This window comes from Fringilla coelebs (genome assembly GCF_963513975.1).
Source record: "Fringilla coelebs genome assembly, chromosome: 1".
Taxonomy (NCBI): Eukaryota; Metazoa; Chordata; class Aves; order Passeriformes; family Fringillidae; genus Fringilla; species Fringilla coelebs.
The window spans coordinates 102,439,241-102,463,247 of NC_140028.1; positions in this window are offsets into that span (position 1 = coordinate 102,439,241).

The window sequence follows — 24,007 nt, forward strand, 5'->3', positions numbered from 1 at the left end:
CTCATACCCTGTGAAACTACTGAAAGATTTATTTTTGTGGTCAGTTGCTTTGAATCTGTTACCAAATGGTCACAAAATGCAATGACTAAAGGTAGATGCAGGGGGTGACACCTTAGCAAATGCTGTGATAGTTTTATTAACATGACAGATTTCCAAACTGAGTCTTTTCTTTCATACAGTTTGAATGCTTGAAGACTGCAGTGGTTTGTACTCACTTTGAAGAGGATAGAATTAAATATCTTTGCTTTCAGTGCTGATGGAGAAGCTGGCAGTCATACTATAATCATGATTGCTCATGGCTGTTAATGTGCCCAGGTTAACACAGGATGTCTTTGCCTGTAACTATGAATGTGGCTAGAGATATGTGCATATGCTTTTGGCACACCTTTTCATATGCTTTAAGGTGTAATATTTTTCCTACATCCAAGTGAGTAAGTAGTGCCTGCACTGATCAGATATTTTGCCTTAGTCCTGAAAAGATCCAAACTTTGCTCTCCTATTGATTTTATCATTCAATGAAAATAGGGTTTTCTTTTTGTTCAATCAGAACCTTTCTCATTAGGCTGCTAGAGACAATCTCATTAGTAGTACTCCAGGCAGGAACCACACTGCTTTCCAAACAAAACAGAGAACCAGCTATCTTAAACAAAATCCCCCATGTCATAAAAGGAGCATTTAACAGGAACTTAATTCAGTTATTGTGTTTGCTGTCATGGTTCTGTCTGTGAGTGAGCAGTGGGTCCACTGCTGTGTTTGGTGCTTCAGAAGTAATATCTGTGAAACCATCCCTACCTCTGGGGAGTTATGCTCCCAGTCAATAAGCAAAACAGATGAAGACTAGAGAAAGGGTACAGAATTACTCTTTTTTTTCAAGTGTGGCACTTCAACACAGAGAAGTTTCTGGCAGGGTATCATCCAGCCCAGCTGAGCTCACTGCAGCCTTCTCCACCTCTACAAGTCCGAGATTTTGCAACTGACCTGGGAGTAGGCAGAGAGGGAGAGAGGGCTGAGGTCAGGCTCCAGCATGGCTCTTTTATTGTGGCAAGGTGTCCCCAGTGCAGGGAATAATGAGCCTTGACTCCATGATCACAGAAAGCTGAACAATTGCATTATTAAGCTATACTATACTATACTACATACTACACTAATACTGTACTAAAGAAAAACCCGTGACCCTTAAGTCATGACACAGCTTTGACCTAACTGGTCAATCAATCAAAACCACCATCACCAGTGTCCAATTAGGAAACTACCTTTTGGTAAACAATCCCTATAACACATTCCACATGTGCACAACAATAGATGCGGAGGTTAAGATAAGAATTGTTTTTCTTCTCTCTCTGAGCTTTTTCACAGCCTTCCCCAGGAAAAATCCTGGGAAACTTGTGCCTGCTGCTCTCTGTGAAGAGAGCTGCAGCCAGCTCTTTCACTAGGTTGTTCATGGGCATGCCTGTGCCAGTAGGGAGGAAAGAGCCAGATCGTTAAGCCCTTCCTCAGAAGGAGGGAGATGTCTGGAGAAACATCCCTATTCAACACATGGTCTGATGAGACCACAGCTGCATAGTGTGTATGACCCTCCTCCACCATTGTTTTACTGTAAAATTGTAAAAACACCTTGGTTTGTCAAAACTGTATCACTTCTCACTAAAACATAACTGATGTGTTCACTGATTATGTCCCAGACACTGGGTGGTGCAGGAGATTAAATAGGGTGGGGTGAAAGCATGTTGCTTATCATTTTATGCTTTATAAGATAAAATGGGAGGAGTATTGATGCCTTGAGAGGCTGAACCTGGAACAGGGACTAGACAGAGCTAAAGGAATAGAGTAGGTATGTATTGAAAGGCCTTAAAGGATATACCTTGGGCAGTACAAAAGCCTGGCAAGGGCTACACCCAAGATGGATCAAAAATGGTCACAAAATGGATGACCGGTCACAAGGTCTCACACATTTCTAAGTTTTGCTCCATTTGCATATTGGAGTTAGTTGTCCAATTATAGCTTCAGGTTATGAAGTCCCATCCTCCTTGTTTGCCTCTTCTTCAGTTCCCCGTTGTGTGTACCTTTTGGCTTGAAGGTTGTAACAGTTGTCCTCGGTCTCAAGCTGGAAAAGGATTGTTTTGTCTACCTACCCTGTGAAGAGAGCCTACTAACACTTAATATGATGCTAAGAGTTACACCCATAGGCAGCTCAGAATCTGAAAAATATGAAAGCTAAAACTTAAGACATCAGTATTAGCCACCTGGAGCTGTGCTCTCTCTGCCCATGATGAGAGGAAGTATGCACAGGAAGGAGTGAAGTGGTATTGTGAAGAAAGATAAGACCCTGGGCACAAAGTATTGCTCTCAGGGTAAAAGGACGTTGTCTTATTTTTATTTATGAACTCCTACTCATATGCTGGTACACTGAACGCCTTATCACTGTTATGTCATCACACAATATCAGACTAACCTGCAAGCATGTTAAGTATGTTAAAAAATGCCTAGGCTAGCTGTCTAAATACATAGATGTCTGAGCACTCACAATCTTGGGCAGTGCAACAAGCAAAGGACAGAGCACAAGGAGGAGGATGTGCTCATACAAAGGTACATGTAGCCAGTTTGGCTTTGGGAAGGTTTGCTGGTTGAATGCCAGGAGTATAAAGCACATCTCTGCCCTGTAAGATCTCTGTGGGTGCTTCCCAGCTCTCAAAAATTTGTCCCTCAGTCAATTCTCTGTTATTATCCAGAAGAGCCATGAGGGAGCTCAGAAGTTGCCATAAACTGGCAGAGAGAGGCAAAGAAGAGAAATATGCAGGTGCCTAACAGGCAAAACAACAGCATAGTGACTTGTTTTGGTTAGAGTCTTCCAGGCACAGGCAGCATTTGTGAATGACATCATCAAGTTTTCACATCAACACGTGCCTCTGTGCCTCTTTTTTAACAGGAAATTAGGCTGACATGATTTAAAAATCACTTGTCTCTTCACCAATTAATTTGATTTTTTTGAGGGGGCAAGGTATATATCTGGGGGGTTTTTATCTCAGCACAGTTCAACCCAGAGATGCTGATCTCAGTATCTCCGAACTTCCTTTTCTCAGAAGCCACAGAAGAAGAAGATAAAATTACAGGCGTCTTTAAAACCTTCCAATCTTGTCTCTGGTCTTGTAAGTATATGGTATTTATTAGCTATTCTTAAGGGTGTCAGAATATATTTCTTCTTGGGTTTATATCACACTTCCATTGTCACCCAGCCTACTTGTATATTTTAGTATCCACAATGTCCTATTACCCAAGTCTCAAGTTCAAATAACACTTGGCAGATAACTTGTGCACAAATACCTTGATTACCCTGTGTGATGGTTGAGAAATGTAAGCAATATAAGCCAAAAAGTGGAGAAAAGCTTTTGCATTTCTCTTCCTCCTTCTATGGTGCAGCACCCTCTGTCTTTACCAGCACAAGCACAGAGTAAATGTTAAACTCTCTTACTCGTGGATGGGCTCCCTGTTATTCAAGGATTCTCCTTGAGGATGCAATGGGGATTTCTTAATGGAACTTCACCACTGCTGCATTTCTGTGCTCTCCCTTCAGGTGTGTTCTGGGCCCTTTACCAGCCCTTTACTAGGAGCCAGCCTCCATCACACAGCCCAGTCACTCCCAGAGGACACTGCCAAGTTTAACTGCAAAGTAACCGGTGGTCACAGTTTACCTACATTCACTGGTACCAAATGTCACCTGGGACCTCCTCTACATAGACAGAGATTGGTCTGTATCACCCTTTCTGGGTCTGATATTAATTGGAATCATAGATTTCCTCCAAAAGAAGTATCTACCCACACAGAGGCCTGCATGCTGCCAGTGCATGAGCTGGACAACCAACTCAGCAAGTGTTATCACTCACTGCATGGTGTGGGACTGCACCCACAACAATTCCCTCAACCTCTGTCATTTACTGCAGCTGTAATGTGTTTGCAGAAGAATGATCAAGAAATGACATGAACTTTTTGCATGGAGACGTCCCAGCTTCTTTGTCTAGACATGGGAAAACAGCAGCCAGAAATGTCAGGAAGTGCTTGAAAGGGAACTGGGGATATCCAAGATTTGGGAAAGGAGGAAGGGTGAAAAGCAATCCTAAATGACAAAGGGGAAAGAGGGAATTTTGGATAAAATTGCTGCGTTTACATGTCCCGTGGCAGTTTCCAAGTTTTACCCCAGGAAAAACAACTTTACAGATGCAAAACCCAGAGAAATGGAAAAAGAAAAGGATGTCCAGGTGTGAATTGGAAAGGCAAAGTAAATGCTGGGGAGTCCTTATGAGAGAAACCCACATGTAACTGAGAGTCTTTCCCAAACTATCTCCAGTTAAAGACCTGGACAGGAGACAGAAGGGACCTGTGATTTCCAAGGGGCTATTATAGGAGCCACATAGCACTGTCTGCTGCAGCCCCCTCTTGCTACTCCAGAGCAATTCAATACAGGCACAGTCTTTCCAAGAGTTAGAGGTATCATTCACTAGTTTAGTACAAAGTATCCTACTTCCTACTATGTTGTCTGTCCCTCCCTAGGTTGTTGACTCCTCCCTCTAAGGCTGTTAATGATGTGAGGTAACCCACACAATTAATAAGCAGCTGGGAGAAGATGCTAAGCTGTGGTATATTTATCAAATAAAAGTCAAGTACAAACAAGACATATTTACAGAAACAAGGGACTTAAATACACACTCTTAGCAGACACATAGGAAGACCCCTTGAACTTTGAATGTGAAACACAAATAAATTTGGGAGCTGAATTAGGAAGTATGGAAGTGTGGGAATTACTTCATTATCCTGGGACAATTATATCTTGTGTAAGCAATTTGTTTCTACTTTAAAAACAAAGAACCCCAATAGCAACAGTATTGGTAAACTGTGATGATACATTTTTTCAGATTATCTCGATGAGGAAGCAGTGGAGATGACAGATAGCCATGTATGACAGCTGCTCATTAGCAGGTTTTCAGATCTCAGTAGGGACTTTTTTTCTGGTCTGTTTGATTAATGCCAGCTGATATATGAATACTTAGACCCATGTGCTGTATTTGGCTTTGGAAGGACCAATCACCTGTTGAATAATTTTAATCACTGTTTTGATTAAAAAATCAGATAGTAAACTACACTAGATGCATAAAAAGCATGTTCTAAAAAGGGGTCTTTTGCTGATTTCAAAACATAAGAACATGAAAATGAGTATATTACTACTGATATAAGTTTATACGACAAAACATCTCCATTTAAGCTAGAGAGCTAAACTTAAATTTCAGCCTGCTGAAATTTGTAAGGGTAACAAGACCATGGGAAAAGCCTGGCTATGAAGATAGTGGCATTGATAGGCAGAGAGAAATCCCACCTATTGAGTAATGTGAAAACCAGCCAGGTAATGAAAGATGTTTGCTGGTTGGGCATACTTTTGACAGATATTTGTGATATTTTAATTATTGGAGTCATCAGTAAGAGTTTGAAAACACTGGGACTTTTTTTTGCTGTAATGGATAACTCCAAAAGATGACTGTAGGAAGAGGGATTTCTGGTAGAAGCTGTATTACAGGATCCTATTTGATGTTCACTGTTCAAACTAAATAGGACAAATTGTTAAAAGAAACATTTTGGACGTATCATCATGGGATGAAAAATCATCCTACATAACCTCAGTCTGTAAGAGAGGTAAGAAATTAAGCTGATCTTGTCTAGTACCTTATCTGGCAAATATATCTTGAAGAGCAGGGCTCACAGTACAACAAGCAAAGGAAAAAAAGGTGACTCTACTCATCATCCAGGCAAATTCCCTGTGGAAATAAAAAAGGAGGAAAAAAAAGAAGTTTTTCTTAGTAGTGAGCTCTCTTTTTACAAGGATGGGTTTTGGAGATGAGTGGTTTTTGGGCTTGGCTTTGGGGCAGGGGGAGAAGTTGCCTCTTTGTTTTTTTCCCTTCTGTTTGAGAGTTAAGCAAAAGGAAATGGCTCATGCATAATTATTTGACCTGTAGCTGGCACAGCGGCATTGGATATTTTTCAGCCACTCAGATCTGCTTCACCCCCTCTTGAGGCTGACCCTGACCCTGTGCCTGTAAGGAAGCCCTAAGAAGAGCAGTGGTGATGTGGTTGCTGAGCACTTTCTTCCTGGCAACTATTTTTTCTTGTAATTGTATGTGCCCTGCTCATCCTGCTGCCTGCACAGTCACCAGTGGAAAAAGAGATGTTCTCACAGCTTCTCTATTTTTTCTCTTTTATTACCACAGGTGGCTCTGCACAAGACTTGCAGCAAACCCCTATATCCATCACCAAGCCAGAAGGCAAAACAGCGCTAATCAATTGCTCTGTCTCCAGTCATGATTTTAGCAACGTTTTTATTCACTGGTACCAAAAGAGGGTCAATGCACCTCCCAAGCGTATTGCCTACATGTTTTCTAGGTTTTTCCTTGAAAACCAGTCTGATGAGGGGAAGTTTACTGTTGAGAAGGATCCCAGCAAATCTGTCTGCACCCTGACAGTGAGCAAAGTAACGTTGCAAGACTCTGCCACGTACTACTGTGCTAGTTGGAATGCACAGTAGCAGAAAGCCACAAGGGACCTGCACAAAGACATGTTCTACCTTCCAAATAAGAACCTGAAGTGTTTGATAACATGTAGGAACACTGCCACCCTACTTTCCCCAAAAGATCAAAAGCTTTGAATCAGATTGCACAGACAGCCAGATACAAAAGATGCTGCTGAGCTTTGCAGATGCACACTTCAGCCAGTACCAGCAGACCTGTTATTTCACTTTGCCAACAAAAAGGGCATTTTTTGGGGGGCAGGATGGATTGCCTCTGAGTGGGTTTATAAGATGGTAAGTTTGGCTAAAAGCGGGGTCCTGCTAAAGGCAGACAAAATCTTTCTATTCTCACTACCCTTCAAGCTACATCTTTGGAATAAAACCTCTCTTCTATCATTTGTGTGGCAGAATAGAAAGTTAGAAGTGAAAATAAAATTGAAGTACCAATCAAGACTGCAGATGCAATATACCCATTTTTTACTTCTTTGTCACTTGAGAATCTGGTTTCATTTTCTCTTTGTTTTCTTCTTGGAGTTGATCAAATTTTCATTTAGGTTAAAACACAACTGTCCTAATTTACTTCAGTGGGGTTTCTCATCCTACATAGCAAGACTGTAACTATAGAATAGATGTTTTTATTTTTGCAAGGAGAAAGACATTCCTTTGAGTTATTTCAGCTCTTTCTGTTTATGGGCATATAGATATAGTCATAGATAAGTCACAGGACCATTGTGTTCCTATCCCAAAGGACCCAGTACTGCCAATCACCAGTATGGTGTCTTCAGAGCACACTGAGCACTGGGGCACTGGCTGCATTTCACAGGAGATTGAAAGATCAGATTCCTAGTGCAACTGTACGACAACAGTCACTGGACCTGTGTAAAAATGCTTGAAAAAAAAAAGCTGGCTAACAAGTAAAATGACATGACAACAAGAGGAAAAGGGGAATTGGTTTCATTTTCTTTCCAGGGAAACTAGAAGGGACCTTGTATCTGAAAAATTATTTTGAATTGCACAAAATAATTTTTATATTTTGCTTGACCTAATTGTCCTTATTTTAAACTAGGCCTATGGGGGTTGTAAAGCATTTGTGCTTCTTTGCATTGTGATTCTTTCCAGCATTTGGAGAAGCCACTCTGAGGTATAGCATCTCACCTTACCTGTGACAAGAAACAGTCACAAACTCAACAGTCCTGCTTTTGAGCTCCCAAATGTCTGCTGTGTATTTTCCTGGTCTTCAATATTCAATCTGTGTCATGAGCAGTAACTTCACACCCCTCCAATTCATTTCGCTCCATGAGGTGAGTTTTATTTTTTTATGTTTTATTGGCAGCCAACCTGACGAAAAGTCCATTTCCTTGGTCCAAAAGACCAAGGAAAAGTCCGGGCATTGTTTAGAAGCTTCCAACTAGTCTAAAAGCAGTGGTAAAATTTGCTTCAGACTACAGAATTACTTTGTAGATGAGTTACGGTAATTGGAGCAGAAGGGAGGGAGAGAGGGAGAGGTTTGTGCTGCTTGTGTAAAGCCATAATCTGACTGTTAATTTAGCAGGGTTCCATCAGGCTGCGTTATCTCAGACAACACCTGCCAGGACAAGCTCTCCAAAGGCCCAAGTGATAATTTTCTTTCCTGAGCTGCTGTGCTCTGCCCCTGCTGGGAGCGCTGTAAACTTCCTCCTGAAGGCAGACACAAGCAAGAGCACTCAGGATACTGCTGCTTCCTCTCCTGGCCCTGGCTGCAGCCTGGTCTCATAGGTCAATGGACTGTATAGCCAAGAGTATTCCTGACTTCCAGTATGCATATATACATTGGTACTGACACATACCTGCCAAGGCTCCAGAATGGATTCTGTTTATTGGAGCCAGTACAGTTTCTTATGATGACAATTCCTATAGCAACAAGTATTCTTCAAAGAAAGGTACAAATGTCTGCACTTTCACCATCAATGACATTAACCCAAATGATGTAGGTTACCTAGATTGCCTACTGGCATTTCCACAGAACTAACAAGTGACAGGCAGCCAGTACAGAAAGCTTCCTGTGCCCTGAGGGGTAGGCCTTCTGTCAAACACAGAAAATCACAATTGTACTTTCCTACCTCTAAAACACCCCAACATGTTTATGCTGACTATGTTTACATGAATATTAAACAAGAAGAAAAGCAAAGATGTGCTACAACTTAGGTGGTATACTGCTCTGTGCTGGGGAAAATGAGCACTCCTGTGGGTGATGGCATCCCAACTAAATTATATAGTAACACAGATAATCTCTTAACAATACAGGTACTTTCCCAAATATAGTCTGAGAAAATAAAAACAAAGAAATATTGGGGAGGGAGCATAGGAGAAGGATATTTGCATTTAAGATCTAGCCTTCAAAGAGAGGCTTCAAATAGAGGTGATGGTGAAGATACAGGTGATACTTATCAGTAGTAACTTCCAGCTTAGTGGTTATGATGACGACTTTCATAGGCAAGGATATTACACTGGGCAACACCTGAAAAGACTGTTCCAAGAAAGAGTTATGAAGACCATTTACAAGGACAAGCTCTAGATTAAACCTGGGAACATATAGAAATGATGACACAGCACAGCTCAGTCAGCTCTGAGGAGAGCTGCAGTGAAAGTTCATGTGGCAAGGGTATTGACAACCTCCGTCCATGTGAGTTTTTTTTTGTTCTTTCATTGTAGATATATCCGTACTATAGCACCTGACACAAACTCATATATTTATCACAAGGATAACAGAAGAATATTAACTTTCTGTACGAGTTGTAACATGAGATTTATTTGTGTACAGTGCTATTGACGAAGTCCTAGAAAAGATCCAGAGGATTTTATCTTTTGGGTCAGAAAATGTGAATTTTTTTCTCAGGAAAGAGCATTACATATGATGGCTGCTGCCCAGGAGACCATTTGCTATGGAGTCTTTGCAGGGCACATTTTCAGCCTTTGAAATCGGGGAAAGTACAAGAAAAAGCAAGGGGCAGCAAATAACTGTCTGGTAGAAATGCATGCTTTCTGGTAGAAATGCATGCTTCACTTTGGTTTTGGGACAGCCATTGAGGCTGTCTTGTAATAGGGCCACCAGCTGTATTTTTCCTATTTGGACCTACAACCCCATTACCAAGGAGGGCAGGCCCTTGCACAGAGGTCCAACCACACGACTGCCAGAGGAGCTCCTTATTTCATGCAACAGAAATACAAAGATCTTCTGAAGAAATGTGTCATGGCTAGTCAGCGCAGCCAAATGTTTACACGGCATTTTCTGTATCTGTAATTCTTGATGCACAGTGAAATTAACAGCTGCCTCTTATTTCTAAGATACATAGATGGACAAATACAATTACGTATTCCTAGGCCTGTTCCTATGCAGTTGGAGGTGCAAAGCTAACCCCTCAGGTTAGCACCTCAGGGGAGGTGCAAATCCTTCCCCTCAGGAGAGGAGGAGAGACACAGTATATAGATCAAGCTGAAGCAGGCAAAACTTCTTTCTGCCTGTCTTGGTTCGAAAGACAGGTGTCCGCTAGGGAAGACAGGAACGGAAACCCCCTCCCTCCGAATTATTATAATTTTGAAAATAAGGGGCTCTGAGGCGAAGATGTGGGAATTAGAATGACAGTTCTTTACAAATATGCACAACAGGGCAAACAAACCGCAGCAATTACAGCACCCATGAGGAGCAGGCCCAGAAGGCTCTGGCAGCAGCCCGCGGCCCGCCCCGCTCGGTGCCGCCGCGCTCCCGGCCGGCAGGGGGCGCTGCTGGCTGCCGTGCGCAGGGCGCATGCGCCGCTCCCCCGCACGGCTGCGCCTCACAAATCCGCCTGGCGATCGTCCGGGCCCGTGTGCCGCAGGAGTTCTGGGAACAGCGAGCTGGGGCGGCCGCAATCAGCAGAGATCCTGGCGTGATGGACAAGATGTACCAGGAGCTCTGCAGCGGTAGCTGGAAACTGTGGGACGTCCCAGCAGCAGAAGAAAGGAAGCTCCCGGCTGGGTTGTGGCGGCGGCAGCGAATTCCTTTTTCAAGCTGCAGGTCCAACCATCCTCCTCCAAAACACAGAGCGAGAGAGAGTTCCCAGCTGCCCCAGCCTTTGTCTTTTTACCTGCCTCTGTTCTCTGTCCCTTTGCGAGAAACTCCCCGAAAAACAGAGGAGTTGCCGCCTCTCAAGCGCCCAGCCGTCAGTGCTTCTTAGCGGCTCAATGGGAAAAAAAACAAGGAACAAGGAAAGAAAAACCCAACCCCCAACGCTGCCCCCAGCCCCCCCCATTTTACACTATAAATTTTTGGCCCTTTCCAATGAGATGGAACAATCGCATGCTGTAGATGGGGTCATACATATATTACATGTTTTTCTTCATTTGCAATCCAAGGAGCATGAAATTTCAATATGTTAAATATGGGTCATACATCTATTACATTGGTCCTACATATGTTACATATTCTTCTTCATTTGCATTCCAAGGAGCATGAAAGTTAAATATGTCAATTAGAGTGTCACTTTTGACCAGAATTTATTAACACAAAAGGTAAAATAAACAGTTTGGTCCCCCTCCAATGTCTGACGCAGCCTTTGTTGTCTGGTCTTTTCCGGAGAGTTTTTGTGTGCCTTTTCTTCTCATCAGACCAGATTTACAACGCAGCTCCCCTTTCAGGGTGAAGGGAGGGTGAGGACAAGGGGTGGTGCATAGGCACAAGTGCTTTTTGTGCCTCACTGAAATAACACCTCCTGTGTTGTGAGACCTCCACTCCGCCCCAGGCATCCTTTGGTTGTGAGACCTTGCTCCAGCCAGATGTAAGGGCAGCACAGAGCCCAGCTCATGTAGTACTCAGCCAGCCTCATGAATTCCATGCCTGCTTAAACCAACACTGTACAATTCCCACCATTTGTCACGCTGTTTAGGCAGATGCCCTCAGGTGGGAAGTAGTCTGACCATCTCTCCATCCTGTCAAGATCCCTCTGAAGGGCTGCACAGCCCTCTGGGGTATCAGTCACTCCTCCCAGCTTCATGCTGTCAGTGAACTGAGGAGTCATCTCCCCCTTCCCCCTAGTCATTGACGAACAAGTTAAACAATTTGGATCCAGTATGGAACCCTGCCAGACACTACTTGTGACAGGCCTAGTTAAGGCTTAGTTGGGGCTGTTCCGCCTGGACACAAAAATGCTTGGGGGAGACCTTGTTGAAGCCTTCCAGTATCTAAAGGGCACTTATGAAAAATAAATCTTTACATGGGTAGATGGTGATAGAAGACGGGGGAAGAGTTTTAAACTGAAAGAGTTTTTGAGTAGATGTTAGCAAGAAATTCTTTATTCTGAGAGTCTTGAGGCACTAGAACAGACAACCCAGAAAAGATCTAGACGTTCCATCCCTTGTGATGTGTTCAAGGCCAGGCTGGATGCAGCCCTGAGCAATCTGACCTAGAGGATGACATCCCTGCACATGGGGTAGAGGTGAGAGCTCAATGATCTTTAAGGTCCCTCCCAAACCAAAGCATTTTGTTATTCTGTGACTCTTCAAAGTTCTAAGGAAAGGTGGAACATTCTTTTGGGACAGCTTTGCAGTCTCTGAGGAGAGGACGACATTCTTGGGAAGGGTCAGGCTGAACAACTTGAGTGTGCTCAGTAGGTAATTCTGACATAAGTCTAGTAGTAGATAGATGATGTTTTCTTCAGATTGAGTATTTTTTATGCTGCTCCTACCATGGTTTAGCTTGTCAGTAAATTTAACACCCTCTGTGGTAGTGTGTTGAAGAACGACCATTGGATGTGCAGAATGAGTAATTTCCTCCTCACAGTCATTTGATGGTTTGTCCACCTGAAGCACTTTATAACATTTCTATTTATTTCATTTTCAGGTCTAATCTGCACAGGCAATATGTTGCTGTTTCCAGTCCTTCTTGCAACTTCATTTTGGTCCTTTGGTCCATGTAAGACCTTTTTCCTCTTCTCCTTCCTCTCTACAGTGAACATAAGCCTTGTTCCAAACTCCAGGAGTTTCTCCCCTCATGCAATTTCTCTGCTTTCACTTCCAGGTGTAGACATGCAGTCAGTGCCAGTGCAAACCCTAAAGATGCAGAACAAGACGAAGGGCATGTCTGCCAGCCTGTCATGTGAACTGGGAGAGAAGAACATTGTGCACTGGTACAAGCAGCTTCCCGGACAGCCGCCAAAGAGGATACTGTACGAGTCTGGAGGGACACCTGTTTTTGAGGACAGCAATGATGGAAACAGATTTCGGGTTCAGACTGATCCTACTCGGCCCAAATATGATCTTGAGATATATCCTTTAACCCCGAGGGATTCTGGCATGTATTACTGTGCATACTGGTATCGAGTACCACAGCATTAGTTTGGCAAAGATAAGCCTTACAAAAAGACTCTTTACACTCTGAACCACAAGCTGTGAAACTCTGCTAAGAATTCAAATACTTCCTTATTCCACCCCTTTCATGATTTTCTGCAGCAGGAGAGAAAAACAAAGTCTTATGACAAGTGTTAAATATCTGATGTTGACAATCAATATATAATTTCTGTGCTCAGATTTATCCGCTATATCCAGAAAGTGAAGCCTTTCTGTCACTTTAAGATAAATAAATGAAACATTGCTCCTAAAATGAAGGCTAGATTTTACTGAAAGCACTCACCTGACAGTGAACACAGTCTCTGTGTGTGAGTTACAGATTTCTCTTCTCTGTTTCTGCAAGCAGAGCAATATTTCTTCATCCCTCAGTATTTTCTCTTGGAAAAAAAAAACACGAATAGGAAAGAAGGGGGGAAGACCAGCTGATCTTGCACATCCTCCTTCATGTTTTTCTTTTGCCTTCCTTTGCATCTCAGTCACTAAAAAGTCCTACAACAGTGCAGAAAACCTAATTTTATCGTCACAATTCCTCATTTGTTATGTTCAAGGCATAAATTGAAATCCTCAGCCACAAGCTATGCCTTAGACAAGCAAAGACTCTTAGAGCCTTTGGGTTAAGTGTACTGAGTTTTAGAAATCAGATTCTACAATCAAAGACTAGTTCCAGGAAAGCTGGCGTTTTCCTGAAAGCTAGGTCAAAACACTGAAATACTTTTTTGTCTCATATTTTCTGAATTGGAGTGCACGTGTTCAGTATCTTTTAAAAATGAGCACAAATGCCTCCACAGTGATGGATTTATAGTTCTACAGGCTCTGAAGATTTTTTGCTAAAGTTTCTATGTGACTTGAGTGTATACCATCTTGCTATGGATGTTTCTGTCTTCCTCAACCATTTGAAAAATAGTTTGTAGTACATGTGATCTCCGATGATAACTTCAGCCAGCCTGCCTTTTGTTGTTGTATTGTGGTATCTGAGAATTCCTCACAACCAGTCCAGGAGGTTTCAGGAGTGAGTTGGCAGCAACTTCCTGACATGGGTGATTGGGCAGCCAGTAAGGACCTTGTTGTGGATGGAAAGGTAAGGGCAGCTTTGGCTGCAGTAACTATGAGCCAGTGGCATTCAGACTCCTGAGAGAAGGCAGCAGGGCAAAAGGCTGGACCTCAGCCCTGGACTTCAGGAGAGTAGACTTTTAAAGTTCTTCAGAGATCTGCTTGGAAACACCACATGGAATACAACCCTGAAGAAAAGTGTCCAGGAATGCTAGTTGATATCCAAGAATCTTCTCCAAGTCCAAGAAAGGTCCAGTCTGACATCTAGAAAACCAAGTAGAGGCAGCCGTAGTATCTCAAGAGTGAGCAAACAGCTGCTGACTTTAATCAGGCATAAAAATTAAGTATAAAACAGGTGGAATTAGGGGCAAGTCATCCAGGAGGAATGTTGAGCTGCTGTTCAACCATGCAGGAATGGACTTAAGAAAGCAATAAACCAGCTAGAATTTAATTTGGCAAATGAGGTAAAGGGGAACAAGAAAGGATTTTACAAATACAGCAGCAGCAAAAGAAACACTGGGGAAAGCTGCTGGATGGGGCAGGGAAACTGGTGATGTATGACATGGAAAAACCTGAGGTACCCAGTATTTCCTTTGCCTCCGCATTTACCCATAAAATGGCCTTCAGGTATCCCAGACCCCTGTGACCAGATGAAAAGTTTGAAGCAAGAAAGATATAGCCTTTGGTGGGGGAGGATCAGCTGGGCTCACCAGTCCCAGGGGAGACCCCACAGCATCAAACCCACTCATCAAGACGTCTCTCTGCAATGGCTGTTCCAACAGCTGTTCTCTTTTATTTTCCAGCCTTTTTTCCAAGAATTGTTTGCATCTCAGCTAAGCTATGAAACTGAAATCCTGTGGCTGTGCATTTCCTCCCGCACCCCAAACCAAAGCAAAGGCAAGTCCCAACAGTTGAGCTTCTGCAGTCATTGCAGGTTGATGGTCTTCAGCTTTGGTGGAGGGCAGTACCAGCTCAGGACACCCAGGGCACTTCTGCACCTTGCATCAAGGTGACTAAGATGAAGCAGCAAAAAGCAATCTTCACCTGCTCTGACACTGTGCATCTCTCTGCACCCCTCAGGTGAGGTATGCAATCACTGCCCCCCAGGGTAACGAGGCTGAAACCTTCACTCCACTATACATATCTGGACATGCTCTTGGTGGCAACCTTTTCTCAGTCACTTTGACTGGGTTTTATAGGGCCACCACAATCCTTGGATTTTATCATTATTTCCCATATTTACTTAAAAAGCAGACAGGACTACAGCCTTTTTACCAATTTTAATATTTGACAGTCTGGAGAGGTTTTTCTGCAAAGACACCCCATCTGCTTGCACACAGAAGGTTCACCACTGAAGACCGTTCAAGAGAGCCACTTCCTCCTTCCGTACAAACCGGTTTCCATTTGGAGTACCTTTCTTCCGCCTCTAAATCTCAATGAGAGCAAAGCGTGACAAGCAAACATGCTGCTGCTCGTGGTGTTTGTGGCCATAGCCTCTTGCTCTTGTAAGTACTTCCTTATTTTCCTACCTTTCCTCACAGGCACCTATGGCTTTGCATCCGTAACAGGCATCTTTCCAAATCCCTGAATTCCAGCTAATTACATAATTTATCCTCTTCTCTTTCCTAGATGGATTTACACAGGAAATTCCCATGCAGAGTCCTATATCCATCACCAAGTTCCAAAAAAGTGCACGGATGACATGTGAAATTCAAACATTAGAGGCAAATTTTGAGGACATCGTCATACACTGGTATAAGCAGAAAGAGGGTGAAGCTCCAGAGAGGCTTCTGTTTGTTTCAGGAGGCAAAGTTACCGTTGAAAGTGGCTTTCAAGCAAACAGATACATGACTGAGACAAGTTCTGTCCAGAAGCAATGTGTTCTTACAATAAAAGATGTAATTCCAGATGATGCTGCTACTTACTACTGTGCCCACTGGAATCCTCACTGTGATAGAAACACAAGAATCATCAAGGCAAAAAAAAACACCCGCAACATCTGAACCACAAGGTTGTAACTGTGCCACTCCACCAGTCTTCTCACTGCATTTGAGTGAGCTACTGAAAAGCCCAGCCTTTTTCTGCTACTCCAAAAGAGTGGGTAACCCCGCATAGATGTCCTTCTCAAAGTCTGGTTTATCATTAGCAGTCCTGTCTTCAACACACACCTACTATTTTAAGGGCAAAGGAAATCTTCACTGCCTTAACACTTAGCACATAAATACTGGACACTTACTACCTGCTCCTTTTGTGCTTTTATACAGCCATGGCATAATTCTGGTGGTCTTTAGGGGAACAAACAGGGAAGCAGTAATGTTCTAGTCTGGCCACCTTTCTCCATGGGAAAGAGTACGCAGAAAAGAAATACAGTGTGCTGAAGGACATATCTCCATGGCGGGAATTATATGCTTGCCACTGCCTAGCACTTTTGAGAAAAAGTTTCGCCATGTAATATTCCCTGCTGTACATGTAAGCAACTGTAAGCTGTTGGAAAAACTGTATACCCTGTCTACCCTAATTCAGTTACCACAAAATTACACACACACCAGCTCAAATTAGAGATTTGCAATCTCTTACCTACCAGAGCTGGTGATGTGCTGCTTATAACCATCTTCTTCATCCATTTAATGTTAAAACAAATAGGATTGTCATGGTTTAGGAATGGTATTCCTCACTAAGGTGAGAGAGTAAAAGCAGAGATTCTGAGTTCAGAACAATTTACTTGAGAAAAAAACATGAATAAAATAAGAAAAATTAACAGTAACTATATGCTGTGGGGGAAAGAGAAGCTTAAATGGGGTTTAGTTTTCCAGCTGTGCTGGTTTTTAAACCAGCATACTCATGTACTTGTGCTGCTAGGGCAGAGGTGCTTCCTCATGTCCTCTCTGTAGTCATACAAGTAAAACCACCTCTAGGTTACCTTGTGCTATGTACCTCTCTCTTGAGCAGGGAGCTGCATGCTCCCAGTAGAAGAGACTGTGGTTCATACTGGCAGAACATCAGACATTTCCTCTCAAACATGCTTGAATCTTTTGAGTCTGTCTGGAGTCTTGGGCAATGTTTCCACAGCCAAGGCTTAAGTCAGTAGGGAGGAAAAAATATGAAGATATTGTCAGAGTTAGGTAATCACCTCAAGCAGTGTTTCTTCTCCTTTCATTGACATCAGTGAAAACGATTTCAAAGGGTTGGTGTGCGAGGATGGCAAGCTCCGTACAAACTTCTGCCATATACATTGTGTACACTGGACAAGGCACTGCTTGTTATTTGAATCCCTGAAGATTACCTTCAGTACAGCTAATTCGCCCAGGTACTGGATACCTTTTTCCATGGTATTCCACCTACTTGGCTACCCTGTTGGATCATCTTTGAGAGAATGAAAGAATCCTTTCCCTTCCACTTGACAGGAGTCACCCTCAGAGGCTGAAAGTTTCTGTCCTCTTGCCAATGCTTGGACTTCCGAACAAGGATCTCAGCTGCTTGGCTTCACTACCATCTACTTTTATGCTGTGGGCCATGGCTTCCCAGCATCAGAGCAAGAAGGTCACCCGGGGCTCTCCTGACTGGCAGCTGAAATCTCTTCACATATCTCACAGCACACCTGGGATAGGGACTAGTGCTAATCTCTGGCCTTGCCTCTTCCTCCTGTTGTGAGCACCTGTAGTGGTTTTGCATGAGAGGCATCTATAGATGTGATGTAAAAGCTTTTGTGTAACTGACAGTCTCCAGAACTACTGGGAGGCTGTACACACCTCTGTGAAAAACACATGTTAAATACGGAAAATTTTGGAAAAACTTTCTTTCTCTTCTGGTCGGTAAAGAGGTAACATGCCCTGGCCCCTGTCTTAGAACCTTTCTCCCCCCGGCACTCACTGGCTTTTTATCCACTCCTCCCCTGGTCAGGGAGGGAGTGCCAGGGGTCAGGCTATGCTTGCGATTTCTAACATCTTGCTACTAGCCTGGGGTTGAGCTGAGTCTGTTAACTTCCAGGAGCAGCCTGGGACTAGACGGCTCAGATAAGATTCTACTAGTATAACTGTTGCGCAGGGGGAAAGAGAAGCTATACACCCCCTCCCTCCTTTTTTGGTGTGTTGCTGCTTTAGTTGAGTTTTAGACTGACTGATTAAATTTTAGCTGCCCTTCTAGTCGTAGTTTAGGTGACTGTATACAAACGTCAAGCGAGATATTAACTCTTTCAGTGCTTTAATCCTCTCTTGAGTAAAAAAAAGAACAAGATGCAAGTATGTAAAACAGCAACATAAAAACATTAAAGTTAGTGAAGAGGAAGTCAAGTCCCAGATGGGAGGGATGAGAAGATGCCTTAATCTTGGGGCTGAAATCCTCTTAAAAAGCTGTAGAGAAAGACTCTTTTCCCCTATAACACATAAAGGTATAGAGAGATGTTCAAATTGAGCAAAAGCTTCCATACTAAAGCAAGCAGATGCTAAAGTAGCTGTGATCCTATGAGAAATTTGAACAGAGAAGAGTTGTCCTGTGCCCTCAAGAAGAAAACAAGATCTCTGTTCCTAAAGATAAAGATGATTTTAGAGATAGATAATGAGACCTTTTACCTTTAAACAGTTCATCAGTACCCCATAGCCAGAAACACAACTGTGAAAAAAGCTCATAAAAGATGAGAGAGAGTTCACAATTACAAATTTCCCCAAGTGGCTGCTATTCATGAGAGCTATGAGAGAACTGTTTTTCTTCTAGGGAAGTCTCTATGACTTAACGAGAGGGACTTATCTCCCTAAATAAACTGAAGAAAGACTATTCTAGAGGTGGTAAGCTGACTGAAATTTTAAATTTTTTTTCTTAACACTGTCAGCAAGAAAGAAAAGGTTGTGAGAGGAAGAGAAGTGTTCTGAAGGTTTTGCTCTGATTCTTATTACTCTTAATTACTGTTAATACATTTTTCTTTATCCTTTTTTAAAGTTTTGAGCCTGCTTTGCTTTTCTCCTAATCCTATCTCACAACAAGTGAGTGCATTAGTGATTAGTCAACACTAAACCCACCACACTCCTTAGTGCATTAACCAGAAAATCTCAAAATTAGTGAAATCTAAAATTAACAAACCACTACAGGGTCCTATTCTTCATCCCTCACTAAACAAACTGATTTTGTCTTGGATTTCTTCTGTACTAGCATGGGTTGTTCCTCTCATTCAGCTGCAGTTTGAGCGGCCACAGTGCCTGTTGGTCTGTTTTCCTCCTCTTGCCCCTAAGCGTGCTGCCTGGTATTGAACTATGTCCAGTAAAGAGTAGGCAGGGCACATGGCAGTGTGTTACACCTCTGCCAGCATCCTGCAGCGTGGCACACCAGGCCCGGATGGCAGGTCCGAGTGTCACCTCAGGACTATTCGGAGTAAGTCCACATGGCAAATAAATAGAGGGGGCCTGATTTAGTGACCTGAAAATAAGAGATAGTTTTAATCAGCAAAACCGGCAAAGAGCAGAGACTGAAAACAGGGTATAGGGTGCACTAAAAAGGCTAGGGTCAGGGTAGGATCAGTGATATATATATATATAGGATAGGTTAGGGGCGGAATATGAGGGACCAATCACAAACTGGGGTTAGGAAAATTAATGTCAATGCAGCAAATAAAACCCAATAACAATAGGAGGAACAAAGAACTTTCTAGTAATCATTTTATGTATGAATTCCCAGGGAACAACTGGGGTGAGTTTTTGCTCACCATAACTAAGGGGATTTCTCCTGCAACCTTAGAGCAAAACCTTCATCTCACTCAACACCAAAACTGTAGATGTCAGGGGTGAACTTTGAAAACATTGGAACAGTAATCCTTCAAAGCTGGCCCATTATCTCCTACCTTTCATGGCACTCATGACTATCCACTCTCAAGTTAGATCTCTGAATAACCTCCCTATATATCTCTGTCCTGACTCTAAACATGGTGTGGGCCACACTGAGGGGATCTGGCAGACTTTGCAACAAGAACATGCTTTCTTTAACACTCAAGAGAAATTCAAAATTCTCAAAAGATGTTGTAACAGGCCTGAAGAAGGAAAAGGGGGTGAAAATCTTGGGAAAATCATCCTCTCCTCTTCGTTCCACAGACTGGCTATGATTATTAATAGACCCCCAAAGGCTGTGCCCAAGGTAAGGGTAGGAGAGCAACACTGAATACACATCCCAAATGTTCCTCATTGACTTTAATGTTGTCATGTCATTAGCTAATACCTCCCAATACATCAGCAAAGCAACCCTTGTCCTTCTCCCTGCTCTGAGAAAGAGCCCTGCGAGGAGCGCACAAAGGAATATATACAGGGTTAGGTACCACAACCATGTGAACAGAGCAAGCAAAATTGTAACCAATGGCTCCATGCTTTATATAATAAATGCCTGGATGAAATTTGGTTTTAACCATCTCTGGACAGACCTGTTGTTATCTCAACATTTCATACTCAGTTTGAACACCAAGTAAGGCTGTCATGGCTTAGGAATGGTACTCCCCAGTGTAGTGCTATTATGTTCTTCAAACCACATTCTACTTTCTTGCTCCCCCTACTCCCTTGTGGAGGGCTTGAGAGTAGAATTGAAGGCGCAGAAGGTGAAAATCATGGGTTGAGATAAGAGCTATTTACCGGAAACAGCAATGAGATAAAAACCAAACAATAACAGCAACAATGTTACTGATGAAGTGTGCAACATACAAAACAGTTCCATGTGATTGCTTCAAACTGTTGTTAGCTGACTGCTCCCTCCAGCCCAGAACCAGTATTACCCAAATGCTTACTCTGCCACATGTACTTGACCAGAAGGAAGCCCTTCTCCCCAAGAAGAGACTTCCTTCCCCCACATCCAGCAATAAGGTGAGGTGATGTAGAGTAGCTTGAGTGTCCTAGCCATGCACTCTCCTGTCTACTGCAAAAATGAACCCTGTCTGGCCAGATCTGAGATAGGTCGTTTCCTTCACTGCATGTCTCAGGACGTGGCAGGAAAAACACCAGTCAGTGTCCTTCTGTCTATATCATTCCTGCTCTTGATTTGTGGTTGTGATTAGGATGTTTGTTCAGAAGATTTCAAAGTAGACCACTGGCATTTTTTACACCTACATCAGCTGAGAGACCTTCACCCTCTAGTTCCTCTCTCTCACCACAAATAGTAATTTCTCAACATAATTTTGCAGTCAGTATGCTACAAGAGATCCCAGAAGTAAACTCTAACTCAGTTTATTTTAAATGCCAAACTAAGCATGCAGGCTGTTTGATTGACAGTAGTAGTGACTCCTCTGATGTTATCTTGGGCTGTTTTATAAAAAAAAAACCCTCAAGGAAAAGCCTCCTTTTCCCACCAGTTATTGTGTAAAAAGTTGCCAGTGGGTTGCTGTAGCAAAGCCTGGAGTGATTCCAAGAGATGGGCAGACAATAACCACCTACTTGGGACAGCATGCAGCACACAAGCACTTTCACAATGCTTTTGGTGCTGGCTCTCCCTCCTTTCTCTCTTTGTGTTCCAACAATCAAAATTAACTCCATGCTAGTAGTACTTGATATCATGTAACTGCAGGTAAAGAGCAGGATTTTCACCTGAAGGTACATCGTTTTTTCACATGCAGAACTCTGTGTTCTTATTTACTGTCTAAAATCAAAGAAAATTCATAATCTAGTTCTAAGACATTAAGTGGAAGGATTATCTAACAGGAAAGAGATTTTTTTCTGAAGGACATTAGCTATCAGCAGAATATCCAGATGCACATCTGAAATTCCTGATGACCTCCCAGCAGCCAAGGACTGGGTCTTCATGCAGACTCCCATGGATGACTGGGAAAAATTGGGATTTTCTTCATCAATGACATATCAAGAGAGCATGCAGGCTTATTGTAAAGTCAAAACATAGTGTGGAGCACCTGGATCAAATACTTTGGCAACGGAACAAAGCTGATTGTCTCTGGTAAGTACCATCATCATTGAACAGATTTTCAGATAATCATTCAAGTTCTCAGACAATCAAAAATGAAAGACTGTGAGGAAAATTATTTTCTCCCTGTTAAATCATATTTGTTTGTTTGTACCCCATTTGGGTAGGTAGATTTAAATATTGGGATGGTTGCATCCTGTTCTAGGAAACAAAAGTGAACTGCTTGAAAGTTAATTCCCAGAGCAGCATGTGAGAAATGAGAAAGTTTCTTATTGACAGAAGTGGTCTTGTCTAAATTGATTGGGAAGAAAAATTCCCTAAGTGTAATATATTTCTAGTTCTGGCCATACTGAAAGCAACTGGTTTACTTTTGTATTTGTATTATTTTTAATTGTTGTGAAGCTATGCAATCAAAAGGATGAATGCTGTTTTCAGTATAAGTATATAGCAATGCCAACAGTATGTTACTCAGAAACTATATGACATTATCAAGGTGGCTATAATTAATTCAAATTGCAAACTGCTGGGGAGAATTGCAGAGAAATTTAAAATGTTTTCTATCCATGCCTCTGACCAAAAATTTTCAGAACTTTTTACTTGCTACAAAAATTAAGGTATTTCTAGAAATGGCACTCTAGTCAATATTGAAAATCCAGCTATAGCACTCAGATTTATCTCCAGCCTCTAAACCAGAGAGACTTTTTCTGTAGACTATGCAAGAAAAATGCAGTGCAGGAGATATTGATAAGCATTATAAGACTGTGGGATCACGACATCAAAATATTTGGCAGTGGAACTGAACTTAGAGTTTCAAGTAAGTACCAAATGTAAAACTTGACTATTTCTGAAATGCTTTTTAATACCACTAGATATTGGCTGGCATGAAGTGCTCTGCTATTTTAAATCTCTCTAATTCTAACTGTTCTGAATACTTTCCAGGATTTCCCCCTTAAACGGCATTTCCATTTGCATTTGCAGAACACAATGTAACTGTTCTGTATTTATGAATTAAATGGAGGAAACACAACAGCTATTGCAGCAGGGACCTATAACTTATCCCATTATGATTTTCTATGTAAAAATTAATTTGAATATGGGAAAGACAGCATTTGGAGAACAGAAAAATGTTTTTTATCTCTAGGTATGTACATTTGACCTTTGTGATATTCCTAATTCATTCTGAAAATAATATGTCTAACCTCTGTGTTACACATATTCTATGAAAAGGTAAACTTTTTTTTTTTGGACTGTATCTGACTATGAATGCAAATGAGAGTTATCTCAGATATGCCCTGAACACTAAGTTGCACCTTTTAAGATAGGCAGAGTTGAAAGGCTGCTCTCTCTTCCTAGCTTTTGTAGAAACTGCTTATTATCAGTTATTGCTACTATTCAAAATATTTTGCTTCAAGTAAAACCTAGGTGCCGTGATACTTGCCTGTAATTTGGCTCAGCTAAGCATCTGAGATGAAAATAATTGGTCTAATTTTGACCAGCTGAAAATGGTGTATCTTCTTAGTGGGAATTTTGATTCCAATCAATGCAGTTTTGCTTCATGTTACTGGTAACAAAAATATTGGTCAATAGTCTCATGCTCCTCAGATCTCTATATAATGTTCACCAGCTCTGGGTCTGATCTTATGGGGGTGTATAATTACTTTATCAACATCTCATCAAATAAATCATAGGTTGACGCTGCCTGTTTCCAGAATGCAGAGATGGAGCCAAGGTGCTCCATCTGCACTGTCCACCTAAACCTTCAGAAGGCTCAAATTAGTTGAGATGAATTCCTTTCATTTAACAACTTATATGCCCTCCAAAAATTCCCCATTTTTTCCATTTTTTTGAGCTTTAGTTTATTTTGGGTGACTGCTCCTTTTTCACTTTCCTAGCATCTAAAAATTGATTATACAGCAAATCTGATTTTCTTTAAAGAGTAGTACATAGCCATGCAAACACAACTGAGCTGCACTGTTATTGTAAAGGCTTTATTCACTGTGATCGGTTATTACAACAAGGTGTTTGGCTCAGGTACAAAACTCATTGTCACAGGTAAGTTGTATGTATATTGTTCATACAATAAGCTGTAGGGGCTTGGAGTGATCATATAGATGAATATTATACTATCTTAGAGGTTACTCAACCCACTTAGAACCTCAGTCATCACCATTC